Source organism: Plectropomus leopardus, chromosome 15 (genome assembly GCF_026936395.1).
Source record: "Plectropomus leopardus strain MGB_pleo_1.0 chromosome 15, ASM2693639v1, whole genome shotgun sequence".
NCBI lineage: Eukaryota > Metazoa > Chordata > Actinopteri > Perciformes > Serranidae > Plectropomus > Plectropomus leopardus.
In genome coordinates, this window is record NC_142190.1 from 13587500 (window position 1) to 13615021 (window position 27522).

Sequence of the window (27522 nt, forward strand, 5' to 3'; positions counted from 1 at the left end):
CTGACAAAATGCCATATCTCACACAATCATCAGATAGTTTTGTCTCACAGCAGATGTGGAATCCAGTGAAGCATGAGATACCAACTTCTGATGATAGTGCTGATGATGCGTCGCTCTCCCGCTCTGTTTAGATGAACGGTAAATTGCATCTTATGTCTCTTTGGTTATGTTTGGTGTCCTGTTTTAGGGGAGCAGAGAGCTGTGTGAGGTCCAATAATGAAAAATGGAGAACAAATAAGTCTCTCTCTGTACAGCCAAACTTCTGTGATGGTTTCTGTCCCTGTGACTCCATATCTAATGTAGATATACAGCCTGAACACATAGTGCACCACAGCAATGCATACACTCACAGAAATGCATGTATCAAATGACTTAATATGTGTGTTCAAAAAGATTCAAACTGCAAGTTATTAGTTATCAACTAGCTTCAGTCTTGTAATGTGTAATGACTGGACACATGCTCCATACTAATAAAGGGAGGCATTTCACCAAGAGAAGAACATAAGGGTCTGCAAAATTCAACCAAACTGCTATAACTATGTGAGCCAGTCAAGGTAACACTGCCATCTTACAAACTTCAGGTATGGCAGATTTGGTACGATCATAGTAGCAAAAAAAAACAAAAAAAAAAACAGCCAAATCGAAACCATGAAAGCGATTTGGAATATTTTTCTGGTCAAGTTTGTGTTAGCTTGTCTGTACTTCTTGTGTTACTCTGCTGTCTGCCTCCAAAACTTTGATTTTGGGTTTTGGATGTTGGGTAATCTGCCTCTGGATATATTTCAGCTTTGACCAGCGCCTTTATTGAGGCAACGGTTTAAGATCACGGACTAAAATAAGCAACAAAATGCTGTACACTGGCCTGAAATGGCTTACCTAACCATTGAAATTTGGACCTTGGAATATCTGATTGTTAGATTTTTAATAATGAAATAGGATATTATGAACATAAAAGATCTAACTGCAGGTATTTCAGAACAACAAAATCTAATATTAGATACTACCCCCAAGGGCCGACTGGACGCTACCATGAGACATTATTGCCTCTCGAGGTACAAGTGGTACTGCAAGACAAGAAGGGCCGGTGCTAGCTGGTTAACATGCCCATTTCAGTGTTCACTGTAAATTCTCAAGATGCTGGGCTGTCTGGCTGGCCATCTTTCATCTATGGAAAGTGAAAACTACCAGTAATAGGAATAATGACACTATTAAATCACCACATAGTATTTCTAGCCCTGCATCATTAGCGGTATTATCACAATACTGCAGGTTTCATGGGACAAAAAAGGAAAACTGCATGAAAATAAATATTTAAATGAAATAAATTACAAATGCAGGCAATGCTACAGAGGTAGCAGCCCCCTGGTAAGGTGCATCCATCTGTCATATTCGTGTGATTTTCCTTGACGCTTTGATCCATTCAGCTGTTTTTTTTGACCAGTGCACCTGTTAGGCCATATGTTGCTTTTAAACAAATCACATATTAAACTGCTGATTGGCTGTTAAACAGTTGCTCAGTTGGTGTTTGCATTAGTAATGCCATACTTCAATAATGAAATCCCTTTTGTTTGGTTAATGTTGTCAAACACCTGTATTAGCACTGTTATAGCAGCTACTAACAGTATCAAGGCTGTATAAATTAGCCATGTATGCCTCAATGAGCAGAACCGTGTTGTGAAAATAAAAAAGTCATGCCGAGAGTCATTGTGGATACAAGTGCTAATCAAATGTTAATTCTAACATTATTAAACACAACATCCGTAATAGTTACTAACCTCTCCCCTGGTTCCTCCTGCAGGCCCTGCCCTGTTTGATGTTCTGGATGAGAGGTAGTGTTTGTTAATGTTGCCACTGCAAGCAGAGACCCACCAAGTCAGCACTGCCACAGGTTGGGTCATGTCTGACTGACTGTGGGTGGGAAGCATCACTGAGGAAATATCTGCGGAGAGATGAAGGACAGACAGATATTCTCTGTTTAGTGTTGTGGTCTTTGTGTTTATTCAGTACCAAACTACTTCTGCTGCAAACATGGCTAATATTTCTAGCACTACAAATGTCACTACTTCAACTATTGCTGCCAATAATACCACTCACATACTGCTTTTACTTTCAATTTGCGTTTTGTCCAAATGTCTGATTTTTTTTCAATTCTAGAGGACACTTCAGCATGTGGATGAGGAGCCAAGGATCTAACCACAAACCGTATGATATCCAGTTTACCTGAACCATCCCACACCCACTGCTATGGTGTTGTATAATACTAACTTTAGTGCCACACTATGATATTGATATAAAATACAGTATTAGGCATTTTTAAAACAAGGTTTCTATAACTATCATTATAGATATCAGATTTATATTCATGTATTTCCATTTTTTCCAACATGGCACATCAATTTAGGACAAAATTGTTTTGAACAGTCTTGTCACCATTTAGACTAGTTTAGAGGCCACTAAAAGTATTGCCCCTCATATTGATAGTACTGCATTGCTACGACCAGCACTACTAACATTTCCTTTTCACTTTGTTATTGTTGATGTTGTTGTAGTTAATGTTGTTTTTGTTTGTTTTAAAGAATGACAGCAACATGACACATCCTCTTAATCTCCATCAGCCCTGAGTCAATGTCCACATCCTCTTTTTAATTCATAGCTTTTACAACCATAAGTGATAATTATTACTGTGCCAAACACAAATACTGTATTTATGTTTGGTTATAATAAAATGCATTTTTTGCAATGCACAAGTTACACATCATAAATCTCCACATATAATACAACAGAGCTGTCATACTGTACACACGCAAAGTATTTATGTATACTCATACACATACATAAACCCAAAGCTAAAATAACCAAAAAGTCTGAATGCATTTCCTTATGTCCTAAACTCTGCAGCTGTAGTGGAGGTTTACAAGGGATATTCAAAAAGGCTCTCCCAACCCAAGTAGATGTTTTTCACAGACACACAGATGGTCCAACAAATCTTCTCAACACTAAGACATCACACTGAGCCATTGAACCAGTTAGTGTACGTGGAAGGAGCAGCTTCCATAAGAGAAACACTATACCATTACATCTGCCTGAACCACTCAGCTTTTGTAATTTTTCCACAGTCATCACAACTACTTATTTACTATGACTGTACAAAACTTATTGATCATATCACTGATATTATGACTCTCTTATCAACCTAAATTTAGGCTACTTATGTCTCAGTTTGCATGTAATGAATAAATACTGATCACCTGTATGGAAAAACTGACATCAAACCAATGTTGAGTAGCGCTGATCAATAAGTCAAAAGTTCAGTTCAGAAGATGGGGTCAAAACACAACAACATTTCATAAAATATAAAACAAAACATTTTCAAAAACTCTACTCTCCAAGTGTTTGGAGAAATGTTTTGGGGTTTTTTTTTAAATGTTGTAGTGATTTGAGAAGTGCTGTTTTGTTTTCTGAAATGTTGTAGTGTTTCCTGAAATGTTGTTGTGTGGACCCTCAGGGCTGCCGTAGAAAACTGTTTGATGCTCAGACTTTTAGTAATCAGGACTAACATCAGTAGGATCCTGTACTGGTTATTATTGTCCCATTTATTTTAAAGGTATTCATTTTAAAATGTTCAGGTTGTAAAATGTTTAAATAATTACTCCGTCATCTACTCACAGCAGTTTGTAGAATCACGCAAACACACACACACACACACAATAAGCATAACAAATAACTTCACCTGCTGTGGCCTCATTTGCCCCCTTGCCCTTTACAGCGCAGCTAATCCACAGATACACCAGAGATCCCTCTATGCATTCTCCATGAGTGGAGGTCCGCAGCTCTGAATACAAGCAGCCTAACGGCCCCCTGTGAGACCAGCCTAAACAAGGGAGGCTGAGCCTGTCAATTACCCCCAGGAGTCTGTACACCAAAGCATATTGGATGCTGCTAACATACACATGCACACCACCATTCTTACATGTTGGCAGTAGAGCAGTGGCATCATGGATATGTATGACACATGCGTACACACAATCACACACCCAGACAGCTGTGATTTCCCCAGGTAGCTGCTCTAAGCCTGCACATGGAGGATTTGTCGGAGCCCTTGTTTAACACAGATGTCAAAATGAGAGCAGCACGGCACAATGGGAGAGACCGAAGGGGGGTTGAAGTTGATTTTTGACAGAGATGTTGATCTCATGCTGCTTTGATTGACAAGAAGACAAGCCCTCAGTTTAACCCTCCATGTCTGACAGGACGTCTCCTGAATGATCAAGTGGTAACAACTCAATTTAAGCAGCTGTTCATGTTCAAGAGGTTTCATGGGGTCAAAGGGGGTTTTGCATTTGAATTTGCCACAGTTTTCGGTGTCCCCCTGGCTTGGCAGGTTGCATGCTGGGAATTTTTAGCCATGCAAGCAGCGTGACTAACGACCAAAATGGATACGAGGCACAGCAACATGCAACATGTCTGCAGCAGCGTACCTGCAGTAGAGTGCATTCGTTATAATCAACTGAAGCTGCAACACTGACCATAAAAGCCACACACACGTGGGGGCATTGCATGGCTAATCTTTATTTTTTTCTTCTCTACACTTGGCTATGCAGCCCACAAATAGGTAAACACTAAATAAACTTGTTTAAAAAATGAGTGCAACCTGTTTAAAAATGTTTTTTAAAAAAACAACCTCATTGTACCAGAGACAATGCACCACAGCAGAGCACATCCATGCTCATTATATTTTGGCTTTAAGGATTGCAACATCAGTCTTTGGGTTGGTCCACCACTTTGGTCCAGACAGAAATATCTTAACAACTACTGGATGAATTGGCATGAAAATTTGTAGGTATTTGTCATTTGGTTTATGTCACACCAGCAAAACTAATGACATTCCAATCATACTTGTGCCAAAAGTAAAGTGATGCAGGAATGAGTCCTAAACTTGAAAATGAGTTCGAATTTTTGCATTAAGGTCCATGGTTAACACAAATGCAAGAGATTTTCACGTTTTGTGCGATGAAAAAAGTATGTCAGTAAATACCCCACTCGTAAATTTTGAAACTTGTGTTTGTCTTTCAAAAAGCAGCTGCTGAAAAGTGGCTAAATGAGACTGCAGAGTAATTTTATTTTATTTTATTTGAAAAGGGACCATGTGCAATATTAAACATAAATGTTGCCATTTGATGTACAGTACCAGAGTTAGCTTTAATCAAATTTACATCTGTGCCATCATAATGAACACAGCTTTACAGACTTGTTTTGGCAATGCTAAGTCATGTGACCATAGTGTAGTTAGTTTATAGCCTAACATTAGCTGTCATACATTAGCGATTGTATGTGCACTTCAAAAATAATAATTTTGAAGATTATCTTGCTGAACAAAACAAGTAAATGGCACACTGTTGTTTGCCTCACAGCTTATTGTCTGCAATAATCCAAACTCCAATGGAAAGAATGCCTTTAGGTCTTTCAAAAGGGAACCACTGCGATACTAACTGATGATGTTAGCTTTTAGCTTCACTGTACCTAACAGAGCCCTCAGCATGGCTGTAGACTTGTTAACATTTGTCTTTGTAGTTTTTGGTTTGTTTGTTTGTTTGTTTTTAATAAAAGTTATTAGTCTAATGAGAGTGTCCTCACCAAAACAAAAGAGGATTTCTTTTTTTTAATTTTTCTATTTTCTTACTAAAACAAACTATGTTTATTTGCAACATCAGGGCAGGAAGCATGAATGCTTGTTGTCCAAAGCACATTAGAGTCATAAATTTAACATTTTATCTTTAATCCCTTGAAGCCTGGATCGACATTAGTTTCTTGTGTGGCATTGAGGTATCTGTTATTAGGTTGTTAGATTTTTTTTTTTCAAATGGGATAATATCTTAGAATAAGTTAGAATTACAATTTGCAGGCTTCAAATGGTTTACTTGCTTGCTTGCTTGCTTGCTTGCTTGCTTGCTTGTATATGCCTATCCTCATATGGAAGAAAAATGTGACTTTTCTTCCTTTACCTGTAAAAGATTTGTATTTGTGTCTTTGTCAAACAGGTAGAAAGTTTTTGACCTGTTACCTACCAGGCTGCTATGAGGAACTTTCACTAAATAAACTCCTCTGACTGTCTGGAGTTTGGGACACATGAGAAATGTCAAAAAGAAAGATGTAATCTCCTCTCCTGAACCTGTCTGCTTCTTTTTGGTTAGACTTGCAAACAAACAGTGCGTGGAGGCAAAAAAAAACTCAGGCCCTCGGGAGGGGAAGACAACCCAGACAATGATTGGCAGCAGCTTAACAAAGCACCTGTCTGACAAAGACAGATAGACGGCACACACAAACATGCAAACAAACACCAGAACCTGCCCTGTTCAATGCCTCCACAAATGAGGCAGAAAGAGAAAAAGTCTTTAACTCGCTGCTGCCCATCCAAATTGGAGTGAAAGGAGAAAAGGCGAGGAGGAAGCATAACAGCGCAAAAAAAAAAATGAGTGTGGGAAATTATGCAGGGGCAAACAGAGAGCGTTTCTGTGAGAAGAGAAGAAGATGGGGTGACATCATACTTAAAGCCCAGAGATGGGGCTTGTTAGCAGGAAGCTCTATTAGGTTTGCCTCCTGCCCTCTTCTCCTTTGTCCTTCACACCTCTCCCCGCCAGGCCTAAATTGGCCTCCAGAACTCCACCTGACTCCCCTCCCAGCCTGCAGCGCTCATGTATATGCATCTCAAATCCCCTCTGGACACGGGCAGATAGGCAGACCAGGCGTAGCACTGGGTTCACCTAACAAAAGCAATTTGGCACGATTCACCGTTTGGGTCAAGCACCCCGCGTGTTCCCCCTCAATTGTTTTAATCAGACCAAGGTAGCAGGAACGAGAGAGCTTGGAGGCACCTAAAGGCACCTTTCCTCCTGGCCATTATCCTCCGGTGGGTGAATTGGGGATGTGATTGTTAAGAGAGACGGACGTGACAGCCGTCTTGTAGACGGGTCAATTAAGGGAGACTCGAACTTTTTAAGGGTGAAAGATGCATATAGACATATATGTTTTCAGGGAAATTAAAGGACGAGTTTGACACCAGAGACATGGAAGTGATTGTCAAGAGGGAAAAACACTTGTTAAATGGAGACCTTGACATTTGTTATTGGAGTTGTTAGAGTTCTCTGGACCAGACAAATTATCACACAGTGAAGTAAAGTTTTCACATTCGTCCATTGGTTCCTTTAACCCTTTGAAACCTGGATCGACCACTTTCAAACATTCAAACGCCTTACAGAAGTATTCAAATCTCTAAAACCTGAACAAAATGGTTTTCTTGTGAAATCATGGGGGGAAAGGCAATTAGCAAATTGGCAAGAAATTATCTGCAAATTGCTGGGAATTAGTAGATGTAGATTTTTTTTAAGACTAGGAAAAATTATGTCCAGAAATTTACACTTATTATTATCACAATTGTATATTTAAATTTACTGTATACTATTATTAAGATATATTGTAAACTGTTAAGTATGCTTTTTTTAAAACATCAGCACCATTATCATTTTAGCACCAGTATCAGTGAAACCCAAATGATGTCTAATCCCAATTTTGACAGAAATTACATAATGTAAGAATATGTATTCTTATCCTTAACTCTTTTTTTAGTGAGGATTGCTTAAACTTTCTAATTAGGATTCACTAAACTCTCTTAACTGGCCAAGTTGTCATAAATCACTTGTTTTAGCCTGATGAACACCTCCTGTTCATGAGATGTATTATTAACATACTCAGCACTCCTAAATTAGCCACATAAAGCTACCTGTTCAGCTCGGCGTGCCAAACAGGAAGCTCGAGAAGTACATTCATTTCAAACTGTAAGACAGTGAGGCGATGTGTGTATTTTTCATCCTGTGATGTGTGTCATTTGCTTGGCTCTCATCCTGATGATTCAGGTCAACACAGAATAAACAACAGCTGACGAGTCAAAAGAGGATAAAAATGCAGATAGATTCCACTGATCAAAAAAACAAAACAAACTTTCATGTACCGAGGCAGCCGTGCCCAAGATTCACCTTCACAAGGACTGTAAATGTTTTGATATCTGAAAATCCACAGGTGTCGATTCTTCGTAGTGTAAGCTGTCACCGGTTAATGTGTTTGATATCTGTTTGGCCTCAGGCTGCTCTACTTGAATCACTACTGACAGACAACCTCTGTGTGTAGATTTCAGATCCATATTTTGACGGGTGAAGTTTGACAGCAGCAATATTTGTTCAATGATAACATGACATTCACTTGACCTCATTTGTGATAGTAAAGTTTTCCGTAAAGCTTCTATGACTAAAATACAAAAACCGTCCAGAGTGCTTCATACTCTCAGAGTCAGTCTGTGTTAGTGTGATGTATTTACACCATACTCACAAACACAGCGGTAAAAAGTCACAAGAACAACACAAAAGTATCTGCAGTGGTTAAGGAGGTTAAATTGATCTGAAGTCAGACTCACATTTATCTCTCTTAAAGTCCTGATGTTGTGATTTAGGATGTCACTCGACACTCGACGGCTGCAGCTGAAATATGACAGCAGTTGTTGAGTTTTGGGTAGCATAAAGATCCAAACACTGATAGTCCAACTGACAGAGGAGGAGAGGTGTCTGTAAGATAGTATCTGGTGCAACGATCAGTTTGATCATCAGTGGCACCCTCAGAAATGTTTCATAGGGCTGGCCAGATGGGGCCTCTGATAGTCTAGGGGTGGCACACTGAAACCAAAAGTCACAAACGAATTTCAGGATCTATTTTGCTATTGAAGTTTATAGACTTGTTGAAAAATATGCTAGTATGAGAGTGAAGGAATTACATACGTTCATACTGTGGGTTCTTATTTTAACCACCCAATTTCACTCCCAGCTCGTCAAATACTATCACACAGGTGGTGGCATTAGTGGCATTATGAGATGCATGGGCCAGTGGTATAGAGGAAATAGACCTCTGGACCCCAGGAGCCCACTGATTGTATCCTATGTGAAACCAAAAGTCAGTTGAGTTATTGAGTTATGATAGATGAGCATACAAGCACAGTTAACATTTTGAGCACCAATCCTATTTTAATGTGCTATGTATCTGAAGGCAATTTCATTGGTATTAAATAGGCTGGTTGTCCTTTTCCTTAAAAAAAACCCCAAATAAACAGCTTTAATCTGATGGGGTGCATTTATTGTGAGGTACAAAACATTTACTGGGATTAGGCCTACTTATGTCTGAATAAAACACACGGGCCCTTGTTGATTACTTCCGTGACTGGGGGTCATTTGGAGCAGCAGTCATTAGCCATCAGCGTGGCCCTCCCTGACCACCTCTCGCCAGCACCACTTTTAACCATACAGGAACATTATTACATGTCATTGTATTTGTGACAAGAAGAAGCATTTATAAAATAAAAAACACAAACTTCAAAGGACACTCTAAAGACAACACTGACACTTCAAAGTCCCGAAAGCGTCAAGTCAAAACAAACACCAGAAAACCTGCAGTAAGAACAACATGGGAAGCCATGAGTTGACCTTTAAAACAGACTTGGCACTACTTGTTAAAGTGCTACAGTTGTGGAGCTCTTACAGTTTGCATTGACAGACGAATGACTCATAAAGAAGTCTGAGAGGCAGACGTCGACCATGCATGTCCAGTAGAGCTGCATGTTACTCAGAGAATTGGCACAGACCATTTTATATAACAACGTGGGAGGGTTTGTTTGACAGCTAATCGTCTGTACCCTTAACCACGAGCCATCCTTCATCTGTCAGCAGGTTAGGAAATCAGACTAATCTTATACATGTGGATGGCACTGTTGATCTGTTATGATCCCCTGACTTTTACTCTAGCACCACCATCAAAAGTTTTCCAAAAACTTTTGTTTGAAGACAAACATCTACAAAACTATTGTCATCCCTATCGGCTTTAGTTGTAGTTCATCAGAGAACCATATTTGTAATTATCATAATTATATATTTAGTCATTTTTTCTCTCTTTTTTTATTTGTTTGTTTGTTTGTTTGTTTTTATTCGATGTGTTTTGGTTTTCCTGATATCTTGACAGGAATCACAATGTAGCCATGTAACATTTATTTATATTCCTATATTAAACAGTATTTCTGTACCTAAAATATAATGCAGTTTGTGTAGAAGTGACTGTTTTTTATCCAGAGTTTTGTTTTATTTATCTAAGATTAAGTGATTTGAATACAAAGTAACCACAAAAACATAATTAACAAACTGTTGCATTTGCACTAAATGGGTGAGGCCTAAAAATAAACTCAGCATACTATTTGTGTCATTCACATTTGCTCAGTTGTAGTTCACTCCACCCCTGTTTTCTTGTGTAGGTTCAACACTAATGCTGATTTTAAGCTGCACATTTGACTCGACTACAACTGCTTGTCGAAGCTGTGTACGAGCAGAACAGTGTTATGTAAAAAAGAAAAAGGAGGATGATATTTGAGAGGGGTTATTACAAGAATCTGTCTGTCTGATGAAGTGCAGATGGCGTCTCTGTGAATAGCTGACAGGCTACCGTCCATGTCACAGGCAGAAAACACAAGCCGGTTTAACCTGTGGAGAACCTGCAGGGCAGACTATACAAGGAATATGTGTGCTGTATAAATTAAAAGTCACAGAGATTATTTTAGCAGTTTGATCACAAGTTTCAGAATAAAGGAGATTTGCTTTTGGGAATGCTACATACACGTTTTGGGAAATATCCATATATAGCTTTAAGTTTATGCCAGGGAGAAAGTAATTGTTAACCCTTTAAAACCTGACCAAATTGGCTTGATTTACTTTCTTTTTAAATGGAAAGAAGGCAATAAGAAATAAAAGAAGTAATGACCCCAAAATTAGCAAGAAATTAGTTACAAGTAAAAAAAAAAAAAAAATTACCTGAAAATTTCAAGAAAGAAAATTAAATTAAATTTTAAAAAATCTAAGAAAGTAAAAATTAAAGTTAATTTTTTTAAAAAATGTGAGGTATTATAATTATAAGTGTATTATCTCCATAGTGGGTTTTTTCTGTCCCTAGATTTTTTCCCCATCATTTTTTAAAACAGTTTTCTAAATCTCCAAATTTCTTGCAATTTCTTTCATAGTTACACATTGTCTTTTTTCCCCATGTTTTTGAAAGAAATGCTCAGGATTCAAAGGTTTAAGTACTTGTGAAAGGGATGATGAATATAAAAATATCATTGATAATACTTGTGCACCCTAGCAAGTCAAAAAATCCCCCAAACATCCAAAAACCTAGGAACTTCCTACATTTATAGAAACATCCTTAAATACAGAAACATCCTAAAATCCTAGAAATGTCCTAAAAGCTTACAAACATCCTAAAATCTTCAAAATGTCCTACAATCCTAGAAACGTCCCTAAACCCTAGAAACATCAAGAAATCCTAGGAACGTCCTAAAATCCTAGAAATATCCTAAAATCAGAAAAACATTCCAAAATCTGAGAAATGTCCTAAAAATTCTAGAAATGTCCTAAAATCCTAATAACTTTCTAAAATCCTCGAAACATCCTAAAATCCTAGAAATGTCCTAAAATCTTAGAAATATGTGTGAGAATGCTGCAACTGGCCCTTGGCCCCTGGCCGACTTTTATTTTGCAAAAATGTCCCTCAAGCAAAGCAAGCTAAGTATCCCTGGTCTACAGTATATTTGATGTGTTGTTGATGAATGCACTGAATACAGTTTTACTCATCATTCCTATTAAACAGAAAACCAAACTTTCACAAAACTCTCTCTGTCTTCTTCAAAAGTGACGTTATGTTGCAGTTTAAACAGTCCCGCCTCTCTGTTCCTCCCATCAAAATAAACTGCCTTCCTCCGTCCAGCTCATATCTTACTGGTGCATTATGTCCCGCCCCAACATTACACCACTCTCCTCCATTATTATTTTTGCTGATTTGTCTAATTAACATTGGACATAGGAGGAGCATGGCAAACCCCAGAGACGGCTGAATTTCTCTCAGCCTGACAGGCTCCCCACTCCTTCTAAGAAACTTTAATTTCCTGATTCGATCTCCTCAGGCAGCAGCAAACTAACAAAAGATCATTTACAGTTTTCCGATGTCATGAGTCATTTGGGTGTGTTTTTATTTCCGTTGCTTCACAAAAAAAAAGTTCAAAGCTGATCACTGCGCTTTGTCTTTGCATGTGCACGTTCCTGCACATTTCCATTTGACTGTGTGCATATCATAGAAAAACACTAACGTCACAAACTCCTACATCAATGTGTTTCTCTGCATGTGTGACAATTAAACTCTTTTCATGTCACAGCAACATTTCTACTGACACGCATATAATGCCTCTCGTCCATGTGTGTGGCTGTGTGCGTGTTACTGTGACTCGATTGACAGGTCACCCTGCAGGGTATTCTGTAATGCTGAGAAGGGAAACACAGACAGTGAGAGAGACAGTGAAGAGGACTGGAGGGAAAACGTATGTGGTGATAATTGCACCGTCCTTCACCTCCTCTACTTAACCGTGACACGATGTAGATCAAAATCATTCCTGTCGCTCTACAGGAAGCACTTTCTGAGAGGTATTGATGGTTAAATCTAAATTATCACAGGAGGCTGACCTGTAGTTTGAAAGGAGCTCCATACCATGATAGTGTTTTTGAGTTATTTTACCCTTAGGATTTCTTTCCTACACTATCAAACTTATATCTTTTATCATCAACTTAGAGTAATACACTGTTACCTGATTTAAAGTGAAATTAACTTAAGAAAATGGTCTACTATTTCTAGAACAAAAATTGGACATGTGCTTTTAAGCCAGCATGGATGGGAAGTCCTAAAAAGGCTCCAAAAACTGGATGAGTGAATATCTACAATTGCATAATCTCACTCACTGTATTTAGTCTGTGGCTATAAGCCTGCCATTGGCTGGTTATTTAGGCCAGTATCTGTGTATCAGTATCAGTATAAGATATGCCTGCTTTGTTATTTAGTGAGCAACAACTTGTGAACACAACTCAGAAAAGCAAGACGATGTAGCAGGACTCTCATGGTCAATGTTAGTCTGTCTGTCAAAAGTTGATTTGCCTCATTCTTCCAAACATCTCCAGTCACGCATCACCTGAATGAGATTGTTTTTTGCACCAGGGGTCTGATCTCAGACCATCATGGCTTTTCATCAAACGCTAAACTTTCTGTTGCAGCTGTCAAAGGACCTGCTCTCCTCCCAGACAGTTTTCCCAGTTAAAACACCAGCAGCACTAACACCCAACACTGAGCCATTAAATTACACCAACAAACACACATCAATGTTGAAACGGCTTAACTCTGACATTAAACCCATTATGACCATTAGGTAACATTAGCCTTGTGACGCTGACAGTTAGCCATGTCACTGTTTGTGTCTCCTACCACTGTGTAAAGCACTGTGATCTTGCTGCGAAAGACTAACAATTTAATAATAATTGGAAAAATCTGCTGATAAAGATCACACATTGTGATCAAAAGCTTTAGAACTGCCGATGGACCTTGTGGTGACTTTTTTTTTTTTTACCTTGAAGGGTCTGGAGTGTTGTTTTGAATCTTCAGCAAGTCAAGTTGAGTAATTTTTTTACGGTGTCAAGAAACAAGAACAGTACTGCTTGATACATCAAGTGCATACAAAAAAACCTATGATATGACATCAGCAAACAGTTCAATACCATTCAACTCAGCGGCATATTTCAAGTCTTGAACTTGGAGGCATTTCAGCACCAATTAAATTCTTCAGTGTTTTACACAAGCACGCCCGTCTTAATCTTTGCGAAAAGCTTTCCCAACTCAGCCAGAACTCATTACCCTCTTCTGACTTGTCGGGGCTATCATCATCCCTCATTACATCCTTGCAGCGTGTAGTTTACCACGTGCAGCTCACCAGAGGGTTACAGGTTCATGAAACATTCACCAGCACGCTACATTTACTCCCACTTTCCTACTGTAAACACAATGAGGGTGTAAAATATCCCTATGAATCTTTCAGAGTGGAAATTATGCGGGCTGCCTGTGGGGCAGATTTCGTCTAAAGACTTTTTTTTGGGGGGGGGGTGGAGCTAGTTCTGTTTTGACTCATCAAACAACATGGTGGCTGATTGAGGCAAACCACAACTAGAGTCAGTACAGTAATTACAGGTCGTAAATCTCTGCTGTTTGCAAAAGCAAATGAAAAGATTTAACCATAGTTCAACACATCAAAATTGTTCTCGGAGAAGTTTTCCTACTTCCAGCCAGAAGGCTTATTGAAGATCATTTACCCTGATTTCACGCCATGATACTTCATCCAGCGTTCTGCACACTTGAGGAGAATCTAAAAATCTTTGGCGACATCATACAGCCAATATTTTGCTATATCAATATCCCAAGATTGATTCAGAAAGCCCATTTTAATCTCCCCCTGACTCACCTCTGGGCCTCAGCCCAGATGCTGAAAAACACAGCTATACTTTACAGTGAATTTACAAACTATTAAGAACATCTTTCCAATATTGAGTTGCAGCCTCTTCACATGCCCCATCCAAATCTTCTTAGGGCTCGAAAATCCTTTTATAAACTTCACTTTTTTGTCTCCTTCCCTTCACGCTGGAAGTGGATTTAACAGGTGAAATCAATAGGAAATAAGGGCTTTCACCTGGATTCAGGGGTCTTTTGATTTCATGAGAACAGCATGTTGTTTTTGTGCTCTCTGTGTGGATACAACAAATAAGCATTGTGTGTGGAGGAGGAGAGCTTTTTGGCCAATGCAGAGTGTGTGAACAGTGCACTTTGTTTTGACTAGCATCGTGAGAGAATTGTTGCCCTGCCAGTGAGGCAGCTCATGTGTGTTGATGGAGGCAGGTTAAGAGTGTCAGTGTTGCGTCTCGCTGATGCCCTGCCTTAACTGTTATTACTACAGCTTTTCAAATGCTCCTCTGACACTTTGACACTCCAATTGTGCCGGGACGAAAGAGAGTGTGTAAGCATGTGTGTCTGTGTGTGTATTCTGGGTCCATTTCTATGTATGCACATGCCTGTATGCATGCAGATTGTGTGTGTGTGTGCGTGACCTTTTCTTGTCAGTGTGACCCTGTGACAAACAGGTGAAACATTTGACCCAAGGCTATGATGTCACCGAGCGACATCTCCATTGTTTTCTTGCAACTCGGATTTACCTGCCTTTCGAAGGCACTGAACTCGTACTAAATAGTTTGGGAAGTTATTACTGCCATTAGCTGTGTTGCTGTTGTTGGACTAGATGAGCTCTGCTGATACAAACAAGAGTCAACAGGATTTGTTTGATGTTGCTGTAACTTAAATCAAATTCGGCTTATTTTGAATAAGCCTTGTCAGTTCATGTTAGTAAAACCAAGCCACTTAGTGACCAACTTGTCAGCCCCAGCTGGGAATCTGACTCAGTTACAGCACAGCAATATTGATCTTTAATAAATCCACACTTGAGTTGAATTACTTTCTATAAGCCTGAAAGTGTGTAAGAATACTGACGGCTTCATGAAGCGATAATACTCACTATGCACCAGAAACTAGAAAGCATTTTTGTGGGTTTGATAATAAAAAAAATAAAAAAAAATGGAGCAACAAACTCTACATAGAACTACACATCAGAAAAACTTAATTAAATAAATAATGAAATGTCCTTTCTGTGCCGGCATTGCAAAAAATAAAAAGGTAACTGCTATTGTGTTTGGGTCCCATAATTAACCGTCAACATTTTGTAGTTCTGTAACTGATACTACAGCACTATGTTTAGATATTCACATCACAAAATGTCCTCACTTTTGTCTTCTTGGCACAAGTAATATGGACCCTTGGTATGCATATTATAAAAAATATATTGGTATTGCTTTGATCGCTACAGGGAAGTGCATTACAGTCCTATTTATATTGGTTAAATGAAACGTTCAACCCATCAGATAAAATCTATAACAACATATGCTGTAAGAGTCAGGACATATGACAATTTCATGTGAGTTTTATGGCACAAAGGGCAGCTTCTGATGCTATTGGCTGATATCATGAATGTGTTGTCCATGGATATATATTGAAATGTTTAGTTTCCAAACTGTAATGTAATATGGCAAAACTTGGTTTTTTTGGGTTTTTTTTTTTTTAACAAAGGTTTTTATTCACGTCTCAAGCTTCACCTTCTGTACATACTGTTTGTCTTACAGAGACATTAAAAAAAAAGAAAAAGAAAACAATGAACATCTCGGCAAACAGGCACCTTGATAATACACTAATACACAAAGGTTCAAAGCACACTACAATGTCAGGTTCAAATAAGATATTAGCGGGCTCCACCTCTTTTCAAACAAATCAATAGTAAGATTTAGCTTTGCCGTTATTTTTTCCATTGTATACACCTTCACTATTCTTTCCTTCCACTGACATACTGTGGGAGGTAGCGGTTTATACCATAATACGGTTATTATTTTTTAGGCCACCAGTACAAGTACTTTAAAAAGATACATTTTTTCTTTGCTTAACAAATCGCATGGGAGCATTCCAAAGACAAAGGCAAGTGGGTTCCACTCAATGTAAATACGTAATATATCAGAAAGTTCCCCCCTGATTCCTTCCCAGAATGTTTTGAGTTTTGGGCAGTCCCAGAAAATATGCGTGTGTGTTTGTTTTTTTTAATACATTTATTTATGTTCTTTCTTACTTATTATGAACTGGGTTTTTTTTGTGCCATGGGGGTAAAAACAACATCAAATCTGATCTTTTGGTGGGCAGAATAAAGGTCATGTTGTTACTTAAATCAAATAACTATATTTTCATTGGAGGCCGTTTTAAAGTGAATCATTGTACCATTTGAAGTATTCATGGTAGACGAGATTTTGGCTTTTGTAATAACCCAAATAACAAAAATCTATTGCTTTTGAACAGATCCTAGTTTTTGGCAGCCTTAAATGAGCACTACTTCCCTTGAACCCGAGACCAATACAGGTTAAATGTCAAAGTGGTATGTCAGCGACTCAAAGTGGCAGGTTAATTTCCATGACATCTAGACATTAAGGGACAGTGTTGGCATTTTTGTAATCAATAGTGGATTTACTAGAAAAACTGTGTAAAAAATATAACATTAGAAGAGTACGTGGGCGGAAATTTATTATAGCTATTAAAGAAACCAAAAACACGCTGCTGTGCTGTTAAATCTGAATGTGAAATATAGTTTTTTTTACAAACAAACAAAATATTCTTTCTCTTTTTTTATAAAACCACAAAGGTTCAAAACTTTGAAAGCAAGTGCTGCAGATTCTATTTTAGCTTAAGATATGGACACGAACCTTAAGAACACGTTTAATTATTTCAAAGACATTTACAACATAAATTGATGCAAAAAAGGCATAATTGAGTGAGAAAAAAAAATCACCAGAATGCAGAAAATTATGCTCAAAGTTTTCTGGTGGATGCCCCCCTTCCCCCATTTAATATGTGTCCCTTTAACTGTCTTCAACAAAACCTGTACCCTTTAAACAGCAGATGGACAGCAGGACTTCGACTCCCTTTAAGGTGGCATACCTGAGTTGGTGACATTAATCTGGCATGTGAGCTTACAAAGAAAACAAAGGGTGCAGGAGTTTTGATACACATTGTACACTGCCAGTGTTGCTTTAAGGAATTCTCAGACTCAACAAAGTCAACCATGTTTCAAAAAACTCCTCATTGATATCTGTCTGCTTCACACTGCAGGACTGAACCACCAATCACATTAGATAATAAACCACAAACCTTTATTATCAGCAATGGTGATATTCATCCTGTTGCAACCTTTAGTTTGAAAAAATCCAGAACATGATGAGCAGGTATTACAGAGTAATAATGGCATCATCACTGTCCTTTTTCAAGAATGCATATTTTGCAGAACATTATTATTGTAATGACACTGCTTGATAAAAAATGAATCAAAACTATTTTGTCTAAACACTAATTATTCTTTAAGCTGTTCAAACAGACAAAGAACCATAATCACTGAGTCTTTTCATCTAGCCATTGATCTAAAAATCCATCATCTAATTACAAACTAAAGAGCAGCTCAGTGTTGGTACAGTTGCAGTTAGGGGAACAGTGTTAATGTATCATCTCAGGGACTTCTAAGGGTGGGCCATATTTACTATCTTGCGATAATACCCTATCATCAATTCCCTTTGTACTAGCGGATTGTGGAGGCTCACAGGATTACAGCAGGCAGTTTCAGTGAGCTACATTTACAGGTGTAAGATCAGCTTTTGTCTGCACTTTGTGTGTGTGTGTGTGTGTAGCCTGTGCGAAGGCTGCTAAGACAGTGAAGCTGTGTGTTTTCCTCTGCTGTTGCTTTAAACACACAGCCAGGACCTCAAGCTGAGCAGTGAGGAAACCAAAATCTCCCCAGAGGGAGTTGGAAGCATTCAACAGGGACCCAGATGTAAACTCTCTCTTCCTCAACACACCGTGTCTCCGTCCTGTAGCAAATTGGCGGCACAGTCTCTTGAAACAAATTCAAAGATGCAGCATCTTCATGTTTGGAAACAAATCTCCGCATAGGTTCATAAACAGAGGTCGAATCTCAAGCAGCGAGGAGACCGGATTACATCTGCACTGCACCAAATCCAGCCAATCCCCACTTTAACCCCCACATCCCCTCCTCTCCTGTATCGGCTTCCATCGCACTCACACATGCTGACCAGGATGGCTCCTAACAGACTAATGAGGGCCACTTAGGTGTCAGCATTAGGCTTAGATAGCAGAGTGACAGGGCGAGGACTTACAGTAAGTCCACTGTAAGTCCTTGCTCTCTCGTTGTATCTCTGTCTTTCAATCTCTTTCTACTATGTTTTTTTTCTGATTTTTCCAATTGTTCTTCACCATCTCTGTCTCTTTCTATTTTTTGTTTTTTTTTCACTTATTCTTCCTTGAATTCGTTGTTTCCCTCTTTCTTTTTGTCCTCTCTCCAGTCAGGGCTTACAAAGGGCTCATAGGGAGTCTGTGTGCAATGACTTCAGTGGACACGTTTGAATAATTCAGGTGGGACTTCACCTTAAAATGCTGTCAAAACAACGGTGTCGCTGTCACACCTGTATCCCCCCTGGATTTACTCCACAATCATTGTATCACAACATCTCTGAATTTCTTAATAAAAAAGATGCAGAAGAAGAAAGTTTATGTGGAATGACTGCATATGGATAAAAACTATAGATTTTAAACACAACCATATCAGGCAATTTATGTATTTTTACTATAAAAAAGTGACGTTTAGGTGGATTACACCAGGAGCCGAATTATCTGCAGAGGTGTTTTAAAAAATTGTTTTCTCCAGTGCTCTCGTCAGAGCGGCAGCTGCGAACTATGGTTATGATGATGAAAATGCGATTGGTCCTATCTAGAGCCAGTGTTTGATTTGTCCTTTCTGTAGAGACATGGCAGTGGCATATGGTGAACTCCCGAGATGAAGATCCACTCCCTAAAAACACAACAATTCTATTTTTAGGTGATAAGACACTAACGAAAACATTTATTTTATTATATTCCATTTCTTTAATGTTTAATTGTTTTATGTGTTAAATCCCAGTAAAGTAACTATAGCTGCGAAATAAATGTAGGGGAGTAAAACATACATTATTTGCCTCTAAAAAATAGTAAGTTAGAAGTATAAAATAACAAAATAGAAGTCCTTACAGTGCTTAAAGATTGTACTTGAGTACAGTATTTAACTAAAATATTTCACCCATGGCTAGATCCTATAAAATGTAATACTCTCATTACTGAGTAATAGATGTTGAGGAATCTCAGTTGCAAATAGTGTGAGATGTTGTTTAGTCTCTTTGTTAGATATAATTTATGTTCCCATTTCTATTGTACAGCAACTTTTTTAGATCATAATTTTTGTTTTTTATCAGGGTTATAAAGCTCAAGATGTAGCAGCGGGTTACCAGCTGGCAGCAAATGTTGACATTTCTCTTTAATCATGTACAATTTTCTCTTTAAGAGAGAAAAGCAACCTAAGCAGGATCAAGTCACACACTTATGGCTCTCAAAAGCCTGCAGAGTGTGACATCAAAGGGAAACGAGAAGTCACAGGGAAAGGCAGAGCTAATGATACAGGTATATAATCAGTTTTAATTATATGTGTGGTGGAGAATCACTATCTCGCGGCAACCATCTCCTGCAGCCCGACAATTGTTGGCACAGGAAATCAAAGTATAACCTCTTCATGAAGTTAAGGTTCAGCGAGCAAGTTTGACGCTATCGTTCCTTAATGCTACATAAATACAGCGTGATTGAAAAGAACCAGATCACACAAATTTTCTCACAAAAGTAATTTAAGGTGTCATGTGGGACAGAAGACCTCTCTAATTTCAAAAGCCTTGAAAAAAACAAAGCAGTTATTCTGCTGCACACACAACATCAACCGTCATACTGCTCACAACTCCCAATACGATTAAGCGTAACCCCTCGTTTTATTTTTCTTACATAACAAGACCTGTCAAAACCTGCATGTTGACTCTTTAGGTCTGACATGTGCAGCCTTACACATGCTATAGGCATGTTTCTCCCAGGCATGTTCTTTATATTTTTGCTTGTTTAAACCAAAAAGCTCCACAGAAATCCTGCAGAATGGATACAAATTTGCACTTTAGCCCAAACACCTGGCCTCTAGACATGGAGAAACAGTTTTCTCCTCTCTGGTGGTTGGACATCATGACAAATTTACTTTCAAATTCACTTCAGGCATGCAGACATTTTTCATATGACTCTGTTAGCTCAAGTTGTTGGTCATTAATCTCGAAATGTAAGACCCATGGAAAGCCATTTATCTAAAGATTCTGAATGATAACCATCCACAGGGACCCATGTCCAGACATGGAAGATGTATTCAGACACCTTACTCCAATACAAATACTGCAAAGCAAAATACTCCATTATTCTAGAGTCTTTCCTTCAGTATCTTATTATTTCACTTGTCTTGACTAACACTACTTTCAGAAAAATATACTCAAAGCAGCTGAAAACTTGGAATTTGTTGATTTTTGGGGCACTTGGCAGTTGCGCAACATGCTGTTAACACACCTCTCTTTGCACATATAGCAGACATGGAGTGACCTCAGCTTTCATTTGGAGCTGTGTTTCTATCCACAATACATTTCTATTTTAAAATGCCATCTCAAAATGAAAACGATGTCAGTGCGTACAAGCTTTTTAGCACTATCTAAGAAATAATCTTCAACCATGCTAACAAGCTGCTCAGTCAAGCGGCAACCTATGACGTTCTAGGTATCCATGTGCATCAGCTGTTTACGCTCTGGATGCCGTTATGGGGATGTCAACAAATGCACGTGGTGGGAAGACGTCATGGTGGGATGACACAACCCGTTACAGTAATGTAAAAAAAATGCTTGTGTGGTGCGATGAAACAGCACGGTCCCCATGTTCACACAACACAACTGTCACATGGTTTGGATTAGGCAGCAAAGTCACAAATGGTTTGGTTTAGCCAAAAAGAAGCAAATGGTAAGGTGTAGAAAAAAAACACACACACACACATACACACATCTACACGGGAAGCAAACTCTGGATTCTCACACGAAGGTTACTTATTTTTGGGACCCATCTACCTCCCAACCTCCAGTCATATAAGCGCACTTGTGCATCTTATACTATGTGGTTACCGGCTGCGTTATTACTTGACGCTGTCCTTTAACGCCACCGGTTCTGCCCAACCACTTTATCATCTGATGCGTTCGTTGCACGTTGTGGACATGCAAGGTAGCCTATAAAGACACACTCTCAAGCCAAAAGCATTGACCTAGTGGCGCTACTTGACGAGTTCAGAATGAGAACAGATTGCACATGACAATTCATGTAAACTGGGCATGGGCATGCCGATATCAACAGGAAGTAGGTTGTCAACACTATGTTTGGTTTATTACAGAAAATACAGAATAAGACCAGAGACTTCTTTGCTCTGACAGATGATGAGGTGGAACTGTTACTAACATAACTTGAGTATAAGACAGTCAAGGCGGAGGAAAACTGATCAGGAGTTGTTTCAATGAAAATAAGGTGACATATTACCAAGAGCATTATTCATCGCTGGAGAAACCCATGTCCATGGAATTAATAAGACCCAATTGGGAAGTTAACATGGGTGTCTGCATCCCCATTTCTTAAGTCTTTTTTTTTCCACCCACCCAGGCCAGCGGTGTTCTCAAAGGTCTCCTATTTAGGGATGGATGCATGGTTCATAAAAGAAAAGTTATGCATTTTAAAACAAAAACATGTCACCATGGATGTAGCTGTCTCTGTCTCCTCTTTGATGCTTAAAACGCCCTTACATGCCAACATACACTTATTTTTTCTGTCTTTATCCATCTGACAGAATCCACAGATACAAACACTTGAGCCACAAAAACACATGCACAGAGAACAGAACCAGATTTCACGTGCACCCTCTTCCACTTCTAAGTTGGGTGGATTTTTCTGATTCTGTTGAGCTTTTGGGGTGCAAAGAACAGCTTTGATGTCACCATATATCTTCTTGATCTCTCTGGCTCCACTCCGGCCTCTGCTACCTTCAGGTTTTACTTAGAGCACCACCAAACGTCTAATTTAAGGCCAGGCTTATGGAAATTGGACTTAATATACTGCTTGCCCCTTTCTCCCTGAGTACCTTAACAGTCCCTCTGACTTGGGGAACATAATTCACCACTAAAGGTGTTTGGCCAAAACCAGGATTGAGAAATGTGATGTGATGTCTGGCTACGTAATGAGGATGCATTTGAAAATGTTAAAATAGAAGTATGTCAGGATGTTTCCAGCTGGTTGTGTATTTTTCTGAGATCTTAACAGAGAGAGGTGGGAGTTTAAGTACAGTCCTAATTTTAGCAAATAAGCACCTTGCTTCAAAAGCACTTGAATATTTTGGATTTGTTTAAGACGATTGCTGCAGTGAATGAGTAGTTGTATTAATGATTTATTCTAAAGTAGAACGTTATAATTTGCATGGGAGAAAGCAAATAAGGATTTTACATCAAGAAAGACTTTGATATTAAAAAAATACAATACCTTAAGTGACATGTATTTTGGAGAATAGTAATTAAACATTGACTTAGTCAACATGCACAAATATTCCAGTTTTTGCTCTTTAACTAACATGGCTAATAGAAATGAATATTTCACTGATATATCCGTTTACATGCAGTCGTGCATACGCCGAATAACGTGCCCAAACATGTCATTTATCAAGTCAAAATGTGGAAAAGTGGAACAGCTGGAGCTGTTTGTGGCGTTTTGCTTGGTTGCATCAAAAAATGGATTCTTTAAATGTTTGACCCCACCTCAAAGGTCAATGTTGCAATTCTCCCACATATCCAGAAACATGGTGATATCCAAGTCTTTTATAATGTCTAAAATTCGGTATGTATTTCCTTATGACCAGAAATGAGGGCTTTTTTTGTTGGCATACATCTCTACCCCAGCCTTGCTCAGTGATTGTTTGTGTACAATGCATCCATGACAGTGTATAGAGCTGACTGTAGACAGGCAATATTTCTGTATTCCTCTTTACAGCCATGTTACACTATGTTATCAGGTATTTATTATACCAACAAATCTACTAACCCATACAACCACATAGGTCTTTCGATCCAACCCTCTAACACGACCCACAGGTGCTTTTCCTAAATTAGTGTCCCTTCTGGTTAGGTTAGGTTAGGTTAGGTTAGGTTAGGTTAGAAAAGGAAGATGGTTTCAGTTTTTAAAAATCTGTTTGTTACATTTTTTTTTATAATGTCACAATGTGATATTAAGTGTCCAATGTGATGTTAAGGTAAACTGATCATGAACATGTTGTTTGGTTTCACACAGGATACAAACAGCTTTACACAGGATGAAAAGTCCTGTGTTTGTTTAACCCATCCATCCACCCCAATATCATCCCGACACTGACTTTGTCGCCCCTTATACTAGCCATCTGACAATCACTGCCATTACTCTATGGCCATTACACTGTTCCACCAATAAACGTCAATATGGTTTGTAATAAGCTACTTACACAAGTGACCATATAGTGTCAATGTCTTGATAGGACGATCACAAACAACCTATTTGGATGCTTCGGGGAAGTTATAATCGTTGACAAATACATTGATGAACAAATATCTTACTAGGTCTCTATTCTCATTCACTGCTGCACGATATAAAAACCTTGAAACTTACATAAGCTAGCATCAAAGTGAACACAAAGTCAGCATTTTTTCTCTCAAATTTACATAGTTATGGAATAATATCATGCAGATTTTTTACAGTCATTCTGCACTACTAAAATACAGCTGATGGACATGGAGTGGACATGGGAGTTCAAAGTTGTACATTTTGCATGTTGTCATTGCTCAAGTACTTCCTCAAACACTGTGCTTTACAACAGCACAACCAATGAGCGTACAGGTCTGGCACTACACCAGCCTATGTATAAAAGAGAAAACAGGAGACTTAACATTAGTAAGTGCTATGAATGAACTCTGAACAGTTCATTTATGTATTAAACCATGATTTGTGGTTCACTGTATATCTTCTCTGCCCCACACCACAACCCAGTTATGCAAAGGGTGATCTTTTATAGACAAAGGCAACTGATGTGCGCAAATGCTTTGCTTTGCATCAAATCACCTTAACAAAACATGTGCACCAGGCCAACGGTCTCTCATCCTCTCTGTGCATTTGAATAAAAATGTACCTTGACACTGAAAGAACAAGAGCGAAAAGAAAAAAAGAAGAAGCCCTGAAATGTAAGCTCGTCTCTCCTTGATATCCCCACCAATTTATTCCGCCTGTCTGTCAGCACTGCCATCCATCTGTAACATGAAGACAATGATGAAGCTGTCTCTCATTCGGCAGCTGTGGCCTCTTGTCAGGAGCCGAGCAACTCCTTTGCATGCGATGCGAATGTCCCAGCGTACCTTGCAAGCGGGGCCAGTTTTCATATTAAGCAGGTAAAGCTGGTTGGAGACAATCAGTAGTAGAAGTGTGAAGCTAGTTGTAGCGGTAGAAAAGGGAGGGGTGAGCATGAATAATTCCAACTGTGCTTCTGAACAGTGTTGATATCTGCATACAACAATGCAATCAGCCCAGCCCAGAGCAGCGCAAAGACAGGTAGACAAAAATGCAAGTGTGTGCATCTGAAAAAATGCCCCGAAACCACTGACGTGCCAAAAAAGGAGGAACAACAATAAAAAACGCACCATTAAGGTGACACATCCCCTGTGCAGGAAAAACAACAGCAAGGGTTTGGAAAACTAACAAAAGAGCAGCAATTTATTACACCTACTAATGAATACGCCCAAAGGAAGAAAAAGTGCACACCTACTGTAGCAATGTGTCTGAGAACAATTGCCACATCCGCATGTGCTTAAGTCCGCAACAGTAACAAATAGGACATTTGGAGCGTTGAACTTTTGTTGACCTGTATTTATTCAGAAGGGTTTGCCGTCTCCTTGCTGCACTGCTTCAACATTTATACAGTATTTTACACATTGTTTTCTATTGTTCTGCACTGATATTTGATTAATACACAACTACTTTGTTACTTACATCAATAAAACCACAACTGTGCGCTGCTGACCGTTGAGCAGCTGAGCGCAAAGGCTTTGTTCAAGGGCACCTTCATGATGTTTATAAAGGGAGGAGAGAGATTTACACTTTCCTGCATGAAACCAAAAGCCAAAACACCTGTTTTGTCCTTTGAGTTTATCACCACATTAACATTATCCGCCTGCCTTCTCTTCAGCTATTTAAATGTAATATCACATTAAGTGCTAAATGTCACATACTCAAGTTACACTAGGACATAAAAAAACATACTTTTAGTGACTCAAATCATTATTCTTCTCCTGAACCTAACATAATCAGAACAGGAGCTACAAGCTACAAACTACAAACACAGGACTTTCACCCAAGAAACTGCTGTGTGTGTCCTGTGAAAAACCAAAAGTCAGTGTTAAGTCATTTTAACAACAAAGAAGCTTAGCTTATGTTAGTAACAGACGTATTTACTTTAAGATAAACTATGATCTTTATTATTAAAACCTGACCAAGTAGTTTTGTTGCCTCAATAGGCATGAGGACATGTTGAAAAGCTTTGGTCAAGGGCATCTTCATGATGTTTATAAATGGAGACGAGAGATTTACACTTTCCCTCTCCTGCCATGATTTTCCAGGTGGAAGATTTACACCCCAGCTTCCAACCATAACCCTACGTCTCACACCCTCCAGTCCTGCAAATGGCCCTTTGAGATGGCGCAAACATACTGACATAACACCTCGTCTCATCTGCCCTGCTGAGGCTTCCCACAGATTTTTGGGGATGTACAACTTGCCCTCTGACACTTAAAGGAGGAAGTGGTGATGGATGGAGTCCGAGCAACTGACAAAACTGATGAAGACATTTTCATCAACCGGAGGAGGTGTCTGTCTGGACCAGGGAAGACGACACCCAAGGGGATAAGTGGACTCTCCTCCACAAACTCAACTGGAGCAGAAATACTCTCCAGTGTGTACTTCAGATGACACAGACACTCATGCAAACAAAAAAATATAAGACCAACTATTTCCTGTGCACAAATACACACTACACAAATACATGTTCATTGACATCATAATCTTCTTGACTAGAGGGGGAACCCTTGGAAAGAACACTTTTATTGACTGTCCAAGGTGTCTGCTTCTGCTCATTACAGAACCACTCAGAGATCTCAACTTAAGAGCAAAGAGATTTGTGGGAATCAGAGTAGGTCTTTAGGATCTATTTTAGTGTACATGTGTGTTCAGTCATAAGTGGAAACTGTCAGAGTAACCTTGGGTTGAGGGTTAAAGAGAGGCCAACACTGAGAAAGGTAAAATCCGCTCTCATTCCCAGGTCATCAAATACCAATGTTTTGTCACATCCCTTTTGAGTCTCATACCAATGAGCAAGGCATCCTTTAGCGTCTGTATGTGATGCACAGCTGTCTACTTGGTGAAAAGCAATGTAATGTGTGGTTAATATTGTCAAACGGTCGCAGTTAGATTTAGGCCATGAAACTTCTTGGTTAAGTTGAAAAAAACATGTTTTGGGTTAAAATATCATGAATCATTAATCAATAATCTGTGTTTGTTTGACTCATCCAACACACCTACCTTGAGTTTGTTGCTTTTTATACTACGTCAGTTGTTTTCAGCATCCAATAGTGCCGTGGATGGGTTTACATTGGAGTTAGTTGAAAGCACAGACGCCAAAAGGTACCTTCAGTGTTAGTATTACATGCCAATGGGGCCTGGTATGAGAACGAGCTGAAATTATTTTGGTCAAGTTAGTTGTTGGTGTTCAGGAAAAAACACTGGGAATATACCTTTCTGTCTTTTCCAATATTAGCCCACCTGCTCATGAACCGCTAATATCAGAAAAACTAAGTCAACGAAACATCTATTGAATGGACTGCTATAAAATTCAGTGTATACATTCATGCTCCCCTCAAAATGAATTGTAGTAACTTAAGTTATACTATATAT

At 38.9% G+C, this 27522-nt stretch overlaps 1 long non-coding RNA gene across 1 annotated transcript in view; it reads right to left on the reverse strand.

Annotated features, from left to right (window-relative positions):
- Positions 1–1781: 1781 nt before the first annotated feature.
- Positions 1782–27522, reverse strand: part of LOC148187249 (uncharacterized) — a 72748-nt gene continuing 47007 nt past the window's right edge. Inside the window, exon 5 of the long non-coding RNA XR_015778971.1 lies at positions 1782–1939. This is a non-coding gene — a long non-coding RNA (uncharacterized LOC148187249). The remainder of the gene's footprint in view (positions 1940–27522) is intronic.